General features: G+C 42.7%; 1 protein-coding gene across 2 annotated transcripts in view; it reads right to left on the reverse strand.

Annotated features, from left to right (window-relative positions):
• The window catches only part of KLF7 (KLF transcription factor 7), a 91,219-nt gene that overhangs the window by 14,386 nt on the left and 59,345 nt on the right, over positions 1–17,488 (reverse strand). The gene's annotated exons all lie outside the window — the stretch shown is intronic.

Genomic DNA, 17,488 nt, shown 5'->3' on the forward strand with positions numbered 1-17,488 from the left:
ATATTTTTAAAGCCAATTTGTAGAGCAAGGTTTTAGCCACAGTGAAGCTGCTTATAAGTACGAAATTTGAGCTCTTGTGCTCAAGTGACCTTTTTGCACAGTAAATACAGATGGAGGGATATGTAAGAGAAAGTACATGATTTTTCCTTAGACCGTTTTCTTTAACCCATCAACGTCTGTCACCAAACATGGCAACTATTTACCCTTCCAACTGTATGGTGGGCTGGTTCTGATTAAGAAGAAAAATAATCTTAAAAACCCTATGAAATCAGGAAAGTTACTAAGCCCTCGTAACTGAGAGGCAGGTTAGTGCAGTGGTCATGAACCCTGAAGATGACCTGGAGGGCCCAGCTTTCGGTGCTGCCCCTGTCTAACCCTGGGCAAGTTACACACCTGTCTGTGCCTCTGTTCTTCTAGAGATAATAGGAGTACGTGACTCAAAGAGTTTGAAGAGCATAACTGAATACACACAGGTATTGTATACTAATTGGAACACTGGCTCACTTAAGATTCACATCACTGGTAAAGGTTATAAATTGCCAAACCCCAAATTTCAGGATACACAGGTGCCGAAGTAGTACTATGGCTGCCCCATGATTGCTCTATTTTTAATAGCCAGACCCTTCATGAGGCAGCGCTTAAGGAGACATTGCCCAGGTACTATACTTGACCCACTTTCTTCTTTCCACCTTTTTCTTTCCCTTTAAACCTGACTACAAAGTGCTCACAATTCTTTATTTGTATCACCTAGAATTGAACCAAACATGATTGAAAATTTTATTTCATTAAATCGATGCCCTAGTGAGCCACTGCTCTATAAGGCCCATAGAGAAGAGGAATGAGAAACACAGGCATTTCTTTTAAAGGGAACCAAGAGGACATGAAGGAGGGCTAGAAACACAGGAGGAAACCCATTCAGTTTTGGAAACCAGAAAAAAAAAAAAAAAAAGAATCACTGAGCAGTGTTAAAAGTTCACCTTCTGGATCCTTAAAAGCCAAAATTTTAGAAAATTGCACCTGCTGAAGAGAAAGTAGCAGAAGGGGGGGGGTGCTGTCAAATCAACTTTAGAGTTAACACACCTGGGATCGGAATTCATTACAGAGTCTGTTACAGAATATGCCTCAGTGTCCTTCTCTGTCAAATGGGGCTGAGCTTCCCATGTGTGCTGTGAGGTTTAAATATGTTGTCACATATCGGACACATATCCTGAGCCGCACACAAGGTAAATAGCCTATCAATTTCAACTACTCTTCCTTCCATGTACACCTGTGTTCTCAGAAGCTGTCTAAAGGTTGTCACCCAGAACTTTTGGAACTCAGGCTTCAGACAGCTGAGTCTGGAGTCACTCTGGGCAACCGCAATATTGGAAAAATAGTGTTTTCAAGTTTTAGTTATTTTCCCAGTATACTGATGGAGAATGTGCCAGAAGAACTGAGTGCTCTTCCAATCTACACTGAAGGAATAGGATGCTGAGGGGAAAGAAGAGACCCCAGTTGGAGAGAGGTGTGCCCTCCCCGAGAGGCGTGTTGGCATCATTCACTTAATGTGATTGATTGCCTGCCAGGCTCCATTCCTTCAAGGAAATCTGGCACAAACAAACAAAAGAGGAGAATGAGGCATGTCAAAGACTAGAAATTCACAATGCCCTCCACCCCCCACAGCCTTCAAAGGCAAGTAACACTGGAGGTTCCTGGAACCTGGGGGACCCAATACACCCCAATGCAACAAGCATCTGGAAATCCCACGACCTTCTACAGCAACAAGCAGGGACATCTAGTCCTCAAAACCAATCCCACAGTCGAACTAACCTGTCCATAATAGGCAACCACATTTTGAAGGACAGAGCAAGGACAGAGAGAAAATGAAGATTCAAGTGGATGTCTTCAGGTATTTTTGAAAAACCGTCATTTCAAACTGTTTGGTTTTTCCCCTTAGTGAATTTTTTAAAATAGTTTTGTTTTGACAATTAATATTAAAGATTTAGTTACTTCCCAGAAAATAATGTAGCCTCAATTAATTCTGGCGCAAACCAATCATGCTAGCCAGTGGCCATTTCAGGATCCCTCCTGCCAGTGTATAGACGGAAACTACAGATAGTTTGACTTGGCTTTGAGTTGTATCACCTAACACTGTTTCCTGCTAGCAGCCAGAAGAAGCTCCTTTGTGTCCTAAAAGTTTAGCCAAGATAGATTATGATGCTTCATCAAGCTATTTTTCCAGTGTCTGATTCATTTACCTGCAAGTTGCCATTTCTGCAAATACTCACTAATATGAACTTTAAAATAACCAAGAAAGAACTCGACCAAATGAAAGAGCAGTGCCTGATACAGGCAGAGAGCAGAAATCAGAGGAACAAAAATAATATATATATAAAGAATTGGGAATCAGACTTCCTATTTAGGGCTCAGAAATGGTGGGGTTATGTTGGCCTCATTTCCAGGTTCCATAACTGCTTGTGTACTTGAAAGGCAGCAGTGCAAATCGTCTGTCAGGACTTTGCACGGCCAAGATCACGCCTCCCTAGACACCAGCACCCACTGCTTGATGTCGGGGCAGAACCACCTATATCCACCATGCATTAGTTTTCATCTGAACAGCCTACCTAAAGATTTCTGTGTATTTCATAAAAAGCTTGGGTTTCTTTCTTTATAGAAGAATGGCTTTCTTCCTAAAAGAAAGGAAGAAAGGAAGAGAAAGGGGACAGAGGGAGGAAGGGAAGGAAGAAGAAAGCAAGGAGGGAGGGGGAAAAAGAGAAAAGGGCAGTCAGTAGTTGTAAGTGGAGCAGACTTCATGCAAAATCAGCTTATCTCCTTCATCCTGCCCTCTCTTTCACCCTCCTTCTCTCCTTGCTCCATTCCAGGCACTCGTTGTTCCTGGGTAGAAAACAGAAAATGGCATACCCTTGCACAAGGCTACACTGTATGGCACCCGGGATAAGACCTGCCTTTCAGCTCACTACAACTCAATAACGATCAGAAACGTTCAGGAGAGGTCTGTAGGAGACAGGCAGATGGCAGAGAGGCTTAAAACATCAGGACTCAAGTCTGGAAGGAGTGTGTGGATGAAGGCGGGCACAGCATAAACCGGATGGACGAGGGGGCCGGCTAGTGCCTGCACGGTTCACAGGGCCAAAAGCAGAGACACTGTCAGAAACCCCCTGAATTGCAGGAGGAACATCAAGATCTACTTTTCCTATCTGGAAATTAACCCCAGGAGACGTGTTTCCCTCAGAGGTGATAGTAGGTCTAATCAGGTGTAAATACATTTATAGCCATACGAGGGCTCTTAAGGGGAGCTAAGGATGCTTGAGAAACAGGACTTGACATTTAGCAAGGTTGAATCATGGCAAGAATTCATGCTCTCCCACAGAATGGCCTCTGAAATGGAATGTGGGCTAAACCAGAATGGCATTTTTTTAGTTTCTGACAGAGTAACTCTCTCTACATCACGATTATCAAATTTGATCGGTCAAATGCACATAGAGACCTTTGAACATGCACCTCCAATACGAGTAGAGTTGGTCATGAATTGTGTAAATGTACTGATGTCCTAATACGTTAGGATATCATAAAAGATGCTTTCAATACAGAAATGAAGAAGAATGAGAGTGAATCAAGTACAAAGAGAAGGTTTACATTTTTCTTCCCGCACTCCAAAAGACTGCGGTGTACACCCTACTTTAGAGACCACGGCCCCATAGGATAAATGGAAACAGCTTGGCTCCAAGCCTGTTCGTCTCAGCGCTTCCAGACTTGGTCCCTGCAGTCGAGTCTCCCCATTGCAGTCTGGGGAATCCTTTGAAAATATAACCAGCGCAGGTGGGTCCTTCATAGGGGACTTTAGCCTCTATATTTCCATATAATTGGTTTCTCTGACATTCCCTGGATCTTATCTTGTGCATTCAAAAACATTCTACAAAGCGTTCTACACACCTCACCAGACTGCCAAAGAAGTTCATGACCCCAACAAGGTTAGGAAGAAATTACAGTGTGAATGTTGCAGTGGCTTCCTGTCATTCTCAGAATCCAAGTCAAAAGCCCGTGCAGCCCCGTGGTAGACAGTCTATATGATCTGTCCCCTTCCTAATCTCATCTCCTATGCCCGTCTCAGGGCCTTTGCACTTACTAACCCCTCTGCGTGGAACCCTTGCTCCCTCACCTCCCTCAGTTCCCTGCTCAAGAACGTCCCCTCCTCAGAGAGCCCTCCCCTCCCCCATCCTCTGCAAACAGCAGATTCTGTCACCTTCTCCACACCACTTAATCATTTTGAAATTAGACTGCATATTGTTTGTATTATTGTCTGCTTCCCCTACCAGAACATAAGTTTTGTGCAGACATCTGTTTTGTTCGCTGTGATACCGACGGTACTAAAGCAGGGCCTGGCTCAGTCCCGTAGAATACAGTGCACGAATAAAGCATCCTGGTTTGCAACAAAGAACCAAGTGACACAGAGGGCAGGGCAGCCTGTGTGATTTCAGCCCTTGGCTTTCTATGTATTGAACTGGCTTAGGAGTAGAAAATGGTTATTTGCTGGCCAATCCTCTACTCCAGGGAATAAAGTACGGACCTACGATGGATTAAATATTCCTTCATCAAAGGTCACTTCCACTTCTTCTCGAACTGCCTGAGCCTACAGAAAGGCATATCCTGAAAATCTTCCTGTAATATTCAGCTCACATCTGGGACCGCAGTCTCCTGAGCAACAGCCCCTCTGGGAAACCAAGTGCGTCATTTTATGGGACTCATTTGTAAAGGTTCTCGCCGAATATGTGTTTGGGAGAGCATGAGTGATACGTCAAATGTACTGCACCATAAACTGCCTTTAAGATACAGATTCTGGAATAAAATATGAACGTGTCAGTATTGTGCATTCCAGGTTTAAAAGTCCCTTGAAAATAAACATCGTTAATGCAAAGCTTGTGCATTCATTTCCTGATCTGTAAATTTTCAAGTTCCTAATCCAATTCCTAGAGAGACTAAGACCTTGACATGCCCAGATTTCTGCTAAAACTAATTTTATCTATTGCTTTTTACTTTTTAAAAAATGTTACTAGATTTCTGTTATCTGGGCATGTCAATGTCTTGGTCTCCTTAGGACTGGGGTTAGGAACCTGAAATTTTGCAGATCATGAAATGATAAAGTAAAATGGAAAGGAAGAAGAATACTTCGTAATGGGTTTGTACTGCCACTGAGTACATCTAGAGGAAATCAGCAAAGACCCAGAAATTGCTTTCACATCACACTCAGCAACACTAGAGAATTTAAGCCACCTGGGGAATAAAGACACCGAGAGAGAGAAAATGTCACTAAGCTTTCTTAACGCTGGAAAAAGAGTAAGCAGTAAACATCACTCCACAGCTTGGCAATCCCTTCTCGGGGTAGAGTTGCAAGTAAAAAACACCCCAAATTATTAACTCTGCTTTGGAAAACTGGCTCGGAGTTCCTCTTGGATTCCAGCTGAATCTTCAAGACTTTCTTTTTTCAAGGTGTTTTAGATTAGGTGATTATTGGAAAACGAGACAAAGGCTTTCTTTTCCAGAATTTCAAGAGCATTTACAACAACTACATAAAACAAAATGTGTACTCATTTATTTATGTTCCATGTTGATTTTTCCATTCATCCATTACTTGCTCACCCAAAAGCCTCCAAGGTGCTGGGACACCTGAGTGGTTGAATTTGCATAAAGCAGTAGTCATTGCACCGAGTGCATCCTTCCTCTCTTTTCTTTCATTCATAAAACAACTAATAAAACAATAACTGGCCTCGGTCCAATTAAATCCCTACAGCCTGGATCACCACCTTAACATTTCTGTTTAAAATGTGTAACCTAAAATTTAAACCATACCCTCAATAAGGGATAGCTCTTACTTCTGAATATGGAGAGGGGTGGGAAAGAATTTGGACATAATCCCACAACTCCTGACATCCGTGGTGTCTAGGACAGTAGCCACCCGCCATGTGTGGTTATGAGCACTTGAAATGTGGCTAAAGTGACTAAAGAACTGAACTTATAATTTAATTTTAATTAAAATTAAAACGAAAACATTTTAAAGAATATTTTATACTCTTGTTTTGGTACGACTACATTTAACTTTAACCACTGAAAATTTAGCATATGGATTTAAATATGTTTTAAGTACATAATACACACTGGATTTCAAAGACTAAGTTTAAAAAAAGAATGTGAGATAGATCTAATTAATTTTTTTCATTTTGACTTTATGTTGAAATGATCATAGCTTGGATATATTGCTCTAGGTAAAATATGATTATTAAAATTAATTTCATCTATTCCTTTTCACTTCTTAAAAAATGTGGCTACCAGAAAATTTTAAATTACATATACAACTTGCTTTCTATTTTAGACAGCATTGTTTTAAAATATATTTTCTATATGGAAACCCCACCATCACCGAGCATAAACTTTCTCCCATGCCCAGCCCCAAAAGCGTGTTACCACCTTGCCTTCCAGATCCATGAACCCTAAGATGCATCATCTCCAAAACACCTCATCTGGGTCCATGGCTGAGCAGGCAAAGTCAAATACCTAGACTTCTGGACTCATCCACTGATGATGAAAATACAGCCTCTTCCGTGTGGCAAGTTGGATTCAATCTACATTAATTGTTGGTTCAAATCTCTACCAAGCGATGACACTGCTGGAGATTAAAGCTAAAAGCAAAGGGTCTCTGTAGTAGAGGAGTTCCCAGGAGGGGAAGCCCCGTGCGTGCATACCAACTACACAAGGCCCACCTGCGTGTTTGATAAATGCATGTACATGACATGTAGAGGAGGAAATCCCTAAGACTCTGTAGGAACATTAGGGTAGCCATCCCTTGATGCCTTGATGAAACTTGAATCATTGCTCTGTTGGAGAAAAATGGACTCGTTATCAAAAAAAGGATTAGCCATGGAAAGCCAGATTCTTCTCTTTCTGCCTTTGCTGCCCAAGAGGAATGTGGCCTTGCAGAGTCAGTAAACTTCTTCTTAGGACTTATTGTTCTTAACTGTGTGGGGAAGGAATAGAAAAAATCTGTCCTACTTCCCTTCTAGTTGTGATGATTCAGTGGAATCTAGTATATGAAAGTGATTGGTCAACTACAAAGTCCGAAATGCAAGAAAGGTGTTATCATGATGCTGGTGATATCAGAAGAGGGTGTGAGGCATGCAGAGGCCGGAAAAGGCTAAGGGCAACGGCACAGAGACCGCGACAGCTCTGTGTGCAGGGCAAGGGCGCAAGGGCTTCCACGGGACTTAAAGAGCCCAAGCATCACTTCTCAGATCTACCTTACCTTGTGAAGCACAGCCAGGAAATACACAAGACTAAACAAATCTTTGGGCGCCAGCTTCCATTTTTTAATGACTGCTAACTTCTACCAAAAAGTTTCTTTGGAAGTGAGGTGTTGGATACTTGCTGAATTTGTTTGAAATGCTGGAGGAAGACTGGCTTGGTCATGAAAACTGGCAACTACCCCAGATGCTGGAATTCAGTATAGCTGTTGGCAACTGGAGTTTTTTCAGCACGCAGCCTGCGTGTGATCCCAACGCATGTTTTAGAAACCAGAGCATGTGTCTCCTAGGCCAAGGGGTCTCATAACATTCTCAAAGTCAAACTGAATCTTTATTTAATTAAAAATGTATACAGTGTTCTAATATTTTTAGTGGGCTGAAAGATGTATAATTCATACCCTCCCCCCAAAAAAACAAAATACCGCAAGTCTTAAGATAGGTATTATTGTAATTCTCAAAAGACTGTAAACTCACTTAAAAATGTAGACTTCAACACTCCTACCTAAAGTTATATGTTCTCAAGTTGTGAAATAGGTAAGCATGACCAGGTAGGGAAACTACATACTTTTCTGGAACTGAGGTTAATTTCTTTTTCTTTTTCTTTTCTTTCTCATTTTTTTTTTTTTGCATTTTTTTCTTATTTTGGTTTTATCGTTTTTGTCTTTGTTGTTGCTATTCAAGATTAATTTTTTTTGAATTTTTGAAAAAGATTTAATTAATTAATTTATTTAGAGAGCCCACGAGTGTGAGCTTGTGCATACCAGAGGAGGGGCAGAGGGAGAGGGAGAGAGAGAGTCTCAAGCAGGCTCCTCACCCAGTAAAGAGCCTAACGCGGGGCTTAATCCCACGACACTGACCGAAACCAAGAGTTGGACACTCAACCAACTGAGCCACCCAGGCACCCCTCAAGATTATTTTTTTTTTAATTATTTTTATCAGCTTTTTCAGAGATAAATCCAAAGAAAGTTTAATGTTAATTTGGAAATTTAAGCATATTTTGGTGATTACCAAAGTTACGATAAAGTTAAAAGCTAGACATAAACTGAATTTGAAGAAAAAAATTGTCAAAACATTCATCTTTTTTCCTGTCAAGATGACAATGACGACAACACCATGGGAATTTGTTGAAAACAAATTTATAGAACACTTCTTCCACTTAGTAGTAGAGGTGATTCTGTAAGCCAATTTCCCACAATTCAATTTGATGTATTTGGATAGTAACTTGATTATTTCAAAATATGAATTTTAAATTCATGGCAGTCTTTGTTTTTTTGCATTCAAATATAAAGACCGCCATATTGCAGAGGATGTATGCAGACACAGCCTGTGACTACCACAGTGACCAAACTATTAATTTTTGCATCACTTTTAAAAATTTAATTTTAAGACTGAAGAGAAAGAAATGTTATTTTAGCTCCACACACATTCCAAGCTTAGTTAATACCAGAAGTTATCAACAAGCCACTCGGAAAGTGACATCTCTAATGCAGACAGGCACCCTTCAGCAGTAAACCAGCCCAGAACAAGAACCCTTCCCGCAAAGATCCAATTCATCGCAGAGGCTAGCAACTCAGGTGTACGACTGCAAGTGTGTCTCGCTAGAAATGGATTCTTCCGTGTGGAGGGTAGTAGTAAGGAAAAGAACAGATGTGGAGCACACAGCTTTGAAGGAAGGCAGGCTTACCTGCTACCTTCTGGAGAGGACTGGAGGGGGCCTGAGGGCATGGAAGGGCATGACCCAAGAGTCATGGAAACAGGAGGTGCATGGAGGTCCAGAATAGGTGGGTGAGGAGGAGAGGCTGAAACAAACCTCACCAGACCCAGGACCCATGGGTATCATCAATTGGCACATATCACAGTAGCTGATGATGCCTAATCTATTGTCTTGGGTATACTGAACTTTTTCCCTAACTAAAAATGAGAAATTATAAGCCCGAATCACTTACTATTAGGATGAAGGTTAACCTTCTGTTACATGTTTGATAAATATGTAAAGAGGTGCATCAGTGGTATAGAAAACCCATGGGGGTGGATAATCCAAAAACCATTGCAGATACGATTTGGAAGCTAGCAAATGATTGGCTTCATCATCCTGAATTTGTTCTGATTAAGCTAAAGCTAATATTAATTGTTATTCCCTGACTATATAAATGCAGATGGTGGACACAGAGTGACCCAAGCATATGATTATTTTATAGGCAATTTACCCTAAAATTAAAAAGCGAAAAAAAAAAAAAAAGGTAGCTTTATCAATCCCAAGAAGCCCAAACTGGATAATTTACATAGAGATGATAAAGAGATGGGCCCTCCTGTGGACCAGTTACTATTCAAGTTGAATAGGTATGGATCTAATTCTCTAGAGATTTTTAGAGGCAAATATTAAATCAGCCAAGCTTTAAAACACCAATTTGTCTGCATAACTCTCTTCCAAGATGATCAAACACTGTTTCTCAGAGACTGAATTTCCTCATTAGCTAAAGCAACCCAAATATGTACCTTACCCGACTATGAAGTGTAAGAAAAGGGTAACTAAGAAGGGAAATTTAAGTGTCTTATTTTGACAAATAATAAACTAAGACAGATGCTTTTCACGTACCACTGCCTATGTACTTAAAAACAGATGTCCACAAACCCATCTCACTTATTTTTCGACCTGAATCTACCCACTGTCCCTTACCTAAACCCCTCACTCTCCAGCATCCTCAGCATCCCTCCCCGCCCTCCCCACTTACCAGAATGTCCTCTATTAGAATCTATCCGTCTTCCACATGTCACCCCAGCCTGAAGTGTTTCTCTTGCTTAGAAATCTAGTCTTGTCAGAGTTTGCAGTCTTTGGCTACTTATTCACTATGTTCTGTGAGATATTTAATTTCTTATGTCTTGATCCCTTGCCCCGCTTGCCCCACCCACATGACATAGAAAGCGCTTTTAACACCCGGATGCCTAACACTGCCAATTCAATAAATGTGATTAAGAACCCAATGTGTGTCCGGGTACAGGGCTAGATGATTCTCAGTTGCTTCTTTGTCATCACCCACAATGTCTAGCACAGGCTCAGGCACAACATATGTACTCCATGTCATGCTTGCTAATTAACACACTGGTGATCAATCAAAAATTAACAGTACAGAAAGCTTTGTTACCACCTTGCCTTCCAGATTCAAAAACCCTAACACGCATTATCTCTGAAATACCTCATCTCTGTCCACGGGTGAGCAGGCAAAGTCAAATGTCTAGACTTCTGGTCTCATTCACTCATGGTGAAAATACAGCCTCTTTAATGGGACAAGTTGGAGTCAATCTACATTAATTATTAGTCTAATACGTACCGAGCAATGACAGTGCTGGAGATTAAAGCTAAAAGTAAAGGGTCTCTGCGTTAGAGGAGTTCCCAGGTGGGGAAGCATACAAACAGCATGAGGCCACAGCATGTGCAAAGACCCAGAGAAGAAACAGTGGTTTGTTAGAGTTGAGGTAAAGGATGAGTATATAAGGACGAATTTCAAGCATGGCTGGAGAGGTGGTAGGAGCCAGAAACTGCGGGACCTTGATGACAAGCTATTCCCCCCAGAAGACTGATTGCCTTGAGGTCAGAACGCACGCGTCTGCATACTCGTATCCTCAGAGCCTGGCCCAGTGAGTGGCACTACTACTTTAAAAAGCATATCCTCCGGGAAGTGATTCTAGACCAACTCCGGTAGAGTTGGGTGCTCCTTCCTTTCCGTTCCTATAACTTCTTTTAGAAGAGTCTTATCATATTGCTTGAGTCATTGTTTACATGCTGTAGCCTCACAAAACCCAATGGTTCCTTCAGGGGTAGAGACCAAGTTTATTCATTTTAGTATTTCCAAGACTTAGGGTGCTGAAGACACGTCAAAGATCCCTGATGAACTTGACTGAATGAACACGCACATATGTTACGAGTCCTTCTTCAAACCTTCTTTAAACACTGTAATCTAGATCCTCCTACATCCTCTTTCTGCTGTTCCAGAATATGAATAATTAGGAAGAAAACACAATGATTGAAGCCACCCATGGAATCTACATTCACACACACACACACACACACACACACACACACACACACACAACATCCCCCCCATCTGCAAACAATTCAGCACAAACATATTGACACCCACATATATAGAAACACCCCCACACAATCTGTCAGCCTGTATACCTCTAACTTTAAACAGCCTTAATTTTGTCTGTGCTAAACCACAGCTACAAAATACTTTCTCTATATTCTTCTACTTAATTTTCATCCTGGGACAAAAGTGTCAAGGCAATGTGACTTTATACTTTGAGGGCGGAAAACGTGCAAGAAATATTAAGATGTGGTTATTTTGATCCTATAAGCTTGTGCTCTCAAGTTATTAATCTCCCATTCACTTCATATTATTCCAGTAATGCACTATTCTCATAAAATGCAAAATGTAAATTAAGTTTCCATTCAGAACTTCTGGCATTCCATAGGAACCTAGTTTTCGTGCAGTTATTTTGATTTTGCAATGTGACACAAACTAGAATATACTAAAATTTTTCCCTTGCCATGTTATACATTTAGAATTTCAGAACTCAAGTGTTTCATGTTCAAATGTCTGCATTATAGGCTAAAAAGAAACTATTCTTAAGACTAAGAGCATAGTGCAACTGCCAGTTGACTTCCTATATTCATTCTCCCATTTTCTGTAAGAGAACCCCCAAATTTTAGTTGGGCTCATTGCCACCCAAATTTAAGACTATTTCCCAGCTCCTTTGAAGAAGTGTGTTGACATATGACTAAGTTCTGGCTGATGAGATGTGAGTGGAAGTGACAAGTGCAATTTCAAGCTGTACTTTAAAAGGTTGGGACATCCTCTCCCCTTCCCACTTTCAAAATAGCTGCATGAAAAGTAGGTTCCTGGAAAGCAGGCCTGGTGGCAGCCATCTTGAACTGGGCGGACACAGGCAATTCCTGAAGGACAGAAACCCTAAGGACAGGGGACAAACAGGACAGAAGGAGTCTGAGCTTCTGATAACTTCTCAGGGCACAGCTGTCTGAGATTTTGGATTCTTATGTGAAATAGAAAAAAAAAATCTTATATCTTTTTAGACCTTCTGCTAGCTTGCGTCTCTGTTACAAATAGTTTCATCTATGTTCTTATTAATTCAAAGGGCAACAAAAACTGATGAATGAAAATGATACATGCCTAAATGGCCCAAACTTACAGTATAAACATTATTTCACATCTCAGTCACACTTCTTTTACTCAGAAAGGTTACCGGAGCTCCAGTGAACGGTGTCTCGTGTGTGCAAGTATAGATTAATAGAACATACACACACACACACACACACACACACACACACACACGACTCACAATAGGGAGAGCTGGGTTCTAGTCCCAGAACAGGACTAGAACCCAGCTCTCCCTACTTACTATGTCATCTGAGGACAGTTACATGCTGAGTCTCACTTTCCTCCTCTGCAAAGTGGGGCTAACCCCTTTTAGATGTTGGCCTTTCAGGACTATTGTGAAGTCTGAAGAGAGATGATGACCTTGCAAGTGCTTTGTATAGTGTAAAGCACTTACAGGCAAGGTGGTTATTAAAATATTCCCAACAAAGATCCTCCTTCATGCGAGGTGGCTCATATCAACACCTAGTGCCTGCACATACTTTCCTAGGGAATAAAGGGCCTGCAGGCACTGGTTTTAGCTAAAATGGTTAGAGAGCAGTGTTACAGTCTTAGGAGCAGACCGCCTTTCATTTAACTCAATACCCCAAACCCCCAGTGCCTCAACTGGCAACATGTCATTGATTAGAAAGCCAAAGAGTTTAGACCAAACAGCAAACCCAATACTACATATAGAAAGGAAGCCCAAAGTCTGTGTACCAATAAAATATGGTGTATATCTCACCGTGCCTCATATACCCTGCACTGAAATGTGTTTGGCTTTTCCTACCAGAGATATAGATGGCAGAATCAAAGTGATGAGAGGTCTGTATTTTCCTTCCTCGCAGAGATAGACACAGAGTAGAAAACGAAGTGTGAGAGAAAGACACAAAACATTATATACAAACTGGACAATAAACATATCTTTTCAGAGAAAGCACCTTGAATGACCGTCCTGAGCCAAAGACTGTGGGTGCCATCCAGCCGTCCTCAATTAACGGTAGTGTTTCACAAATCCTGGGGCAATATTTAGTGAGCTCTCCTTATATGCCGTGCAGGAAACTAAAGGCTTCATGTACATTCTTTCCTTTAATCCTCTCAACGGCCCTGTGAGACACATGCTAGTATCTTCCCCATTTTACAGATGAGAACACTGAGGGTCAGAGAAATAAAGCCACTCACCAAGTTCTCCAGCTCGTAAGGGGTACAGTCAAGATTTAAACTCAGCCAGCTTTACCACTACCTCACTCTGACTCTTACTGAAATGCCAGCAATTAAAATAGAATAAATGTTTACATTCCCTTTGGAAATATTTTCTGACAACGCAAAGTTTTCAGCTGGAAAGAATGTCAGACGTATTTAGATGCACCCCTATAATGGCTGTTCCGACTTTTTGAAAGTGAGTAAGTAATCTATTGCGATGAGAAGCCAGGGGTGTGAACTACAACTCACACCCACTCCCCCAGCCCATCCTCAGCTCACAGAACAGTGCTGCTCGTGGGACCTCTGTGCAGGATAGGCAGTTGATTCCCCTTATAAGAGAATACCACATATCAACTTTACCAGTGTTTTCTCCATTTAAATCCCTTTGCTTTCTCAAAGAACATCCATTTAGCCTGACATAGGCCTAGATAAACCAAAAGTGAAAACCCCCCACAGCCAAGAGCTGAACAAGGGCTTCATTCTTAATTCATACCTCCGAGTGCCTGAGAGCCCTGCAGAGTAGAAGTAAAATGAAGACGGCCCACTGTTGGGCTACTTCCTCCAACTCTTTAGCAGGGGTGAGCTTCTCTACCCCTCTGCCACATCCTCTCCCACACCTAGCCCAGATGCCTGGCACGGAGGATCCACAGTGTGTGTCCCATGGGGACAGAAGTCACAATAGGGCTGGAGAATCAAGCAGGGCTTAAAGATGTGCTCGGTCCAGGAGTGCCTGGGAGGCTCAGTTGGTTAAGCGTCCAACTCTTAATTTCAGCTCAGGGTCGTGGGATTGAGCCCCGCGTCAGGCTCTGTGCTGGGTGTGGAGCCTACTTGGGATTCTCTCTCTCTCTCTGCACCTCCCTACCCAGCTCTTGCACACTTTCTTTCTCTCAAAAAAAAAAAAAAAAAAAAGATGTGTGTGGTCCAGTCTGGCGGCCACCAGCTGAAGATAGCTCCTGAGCATTTGAAATGTGAGCAGTCTGAATTGACATGTGCTTTAAAGGCAAAATACACACCGAATTTCAAAGACTTAGTATGAAAAAAAAGATGTAAAATTGCTCATTAACAATTGTTTATATTGATTACATGTTGAAATGATAAGTTTGGATATACTGAGTTAAAGTCAAGCATTAAAGTAATTAATTAGTACAACTAATTAATAAATAAAGTAATAATTAATGAATAAACTAATGAAAATAAAGCTGCCAGAAAATTGATATGTATACACGTGGCTCGCATTATATATTTCTATTGGACAGTGATCGTATAGGCCACATTTAAGAATTTGAACTTTATCTTAAGAACAATGGCGGCCATTGTGAACCTTTAAGCCAAGGCATAACACAATCAGACGTGAATTCTCAAAATATCACTCTGGCTACAAAATGGAGAATGTGCTGCAGAGGGAAACGAGCTGATGTGGGAACACCCTCGAGGGGGCTCTACACAGACTGGGAGATGGAAGATAGTGGCTGAAACACGGATGGCATTGTCTCTAGCAGCAGAGAAGGGAAGAAGTAGACAAAGAGAAACCATACTTAGAAAGTGGTGCCAACAAGATACGGATATTGACTGAATAAGGGGAAAGGTAAGGGTACGGATCCAGAATGTCTCCCGGGGTTCTGCTATGAAGACTGGGTGGCCATTCAGCTTCCACATCCTGGTAAGTGTGGATACGCATCTCGTAAAAATGGCCCATCAAGTTATCCTGGGATGGCAGCAGGCTGTCTGCATGAAGTTCTCCTGCAAGGGGCATGAACCATGGATGCTCCGGGGGCCTCTGGAACCCACACATGCTGTTCCAAAGTGCTTTCCTTCTGAGGAGCTCCCAGAACAAGTAACTCAAGATTCTGCCAAGACAAAAACACTTGGAAAGCTGTCGGAAATGCTGAGGGTAATTGCTGCTGGGACCAGGAAATGAGCTGAGAGCACAACAACTGGGATGGGCTGCAGTGGAAGCAGGGTGGGGTCTTTGCTCCCAGGCCTCTTCCTGGCTTCTTTCCTAGGAAATTCCAGGAGACAGCAGGGGAACGGGCTTCGGAGGCAGACCAGACTCAGAAGTCAGGTCAGTGCCTTATCAGCTAGGTACCCCTGGGCTCTTCCAGGTTTCCATCTGCTCCTCCCTCTTTGGGAAAAGCCCCACCTACCTGGGGAGGATTCAGGACAAGGACACAGGTACAGCACCAGCGCTCTCGCCTGAGAAGTAGAGGGAGCGCCCCAAACCAGGGCTGGGACCACGTGGCCTTCCTCCTCCTTGGCGGCAGCGCCCTGGACACCCGCCCCCAGAAAGGGGCGGCAGGTGCGTCGGGACCTCCCAACCTTGAGACCGCTCCCCTCTCAGAGGCGAAAGCAGGACCAAGCTCCGGAAGAGCCAGGCAGGCTGGTTCGGGGTTCACCGCACGGGGAAGCGAAGGGCACGCCACGGGCGGGACGTGGGAGGCACGCTCCTTCCAAGGCAAGCGCTACCCTGAATAATTAAAGTGAAGCTCTGCTTATCAAACTAAATGAACAAAGGATGCCTCTGACACGACAGCTACTTCTTGTTGTTGTTGTTGTTGTTGTTTTAGGAGGCCCTTTTTTCTCAGTTACTGCTGCTTCTAATTTGATCATCTTCAGAGGCCTCCCTATCAATTTGGGTAAATTAGCACGCTTCTCCGTATGGAGCTGCGGCCGTAAATCACAAATATGAGTGTGTGTAAAATTATATAGCATGAGCCCAGTGTAATACTAAGCACATTTATATTTTATAACTCCTGTTTTCTCCACATTTGAGCTGTCTCACTGCCTGGGCCCCAGGGGCTCGCAAGCACTCCCCTCCCGCCCTGCGCGCCACAGTCTTGCTTTGTGTGCGGGCTTCCTGCCCCCTCGGCTCAGCCCGCTATCTGCCAAATGCCAGCCGGCTCGTCTTTGTGCGGCGGCGGCGGGCAAGGGATCATACCCGCTCAGGGCACTCTGTGCGACGCAGCAGACACACAAATGAGCAGGTGACCTTTCAAACCGTGTCAAAACGGGCCCTTGACCCAGAGACCTCAAAACTTCAGTGGCCTCACTGTCTAAATCAGCCAGCTGAAAAGACCTATGTTTGCACAATGTGATTGTGTTTACACAAAGATTTAACGCCTCAATAGAGCAAAAGCTGTTCAGTTAATTTTAATTATTGCTTTATTCTTCCCACAACAGAGTAAAAAAAAAAAATGGTTAACAGTGAGCTGGTGGTAATTGATCCCATAAGCTTTGTGCCTATGGTCTCTCCAGCTCGAGCAATGACAGTAGTGGGAAGGAGGTATGAAAGGTTTCCTTAGTGGAAAGGATTCTTTCCAGTCCCTGCCTTTGCTTATTAACATTCTTTGTGGAGAAGATGGACACCAAAGAAGACCACAGAACAACTTGGAGACCTGAGTGCGGTGAGAGGAAGGCACACAGGTGGGTTCAGGAAGCCTTCTACATGCCCAGCAGCAAACTTCACGAGCAAAAGGCAAATATCAAAGGGGGATGGGGGCCCTGCCAACTCTAATGATTTATGACGGTTATTTCTTTGGCAGATAGAATAAATAAAAGAGGAAAGTAAATTTGAAAATACATACAGGAACACCGGATCAGACAAAGAAAAAAAATACATATCTATAGGCAACAATCCTCAAAAAGTAGAGCCCACAGGGGTCATATGTGCCGTTCCTTCCACCTTCCAGGGATGTGTCTTTCGGTGTCAAAACCTTTTCTTTCTGCAGATCTCTGGAAGACAATGCAAGAGCCCGTGGCTTGGAGGTTCCTGTAGATCCTTGTGGCAGAATGTCAGAAACCAGCTCTTCCCCCTCACCGCGTGCCTTTGTGAATACGGAG

This window comes from Ursus americanus, chromosome 1 (assembly GCF_024610735.1).
Source record: "Ursus americanus isolate L20-20 chromosome 1, mUrsAme1.1.p, whole genome shotgun sequence".
Classification (NCBI taxonomy): Eukaryota; Metazoa; Chordata; class Mammalia; order Carnivora; family Ursidae; genus Ursus; species Ursus americanus.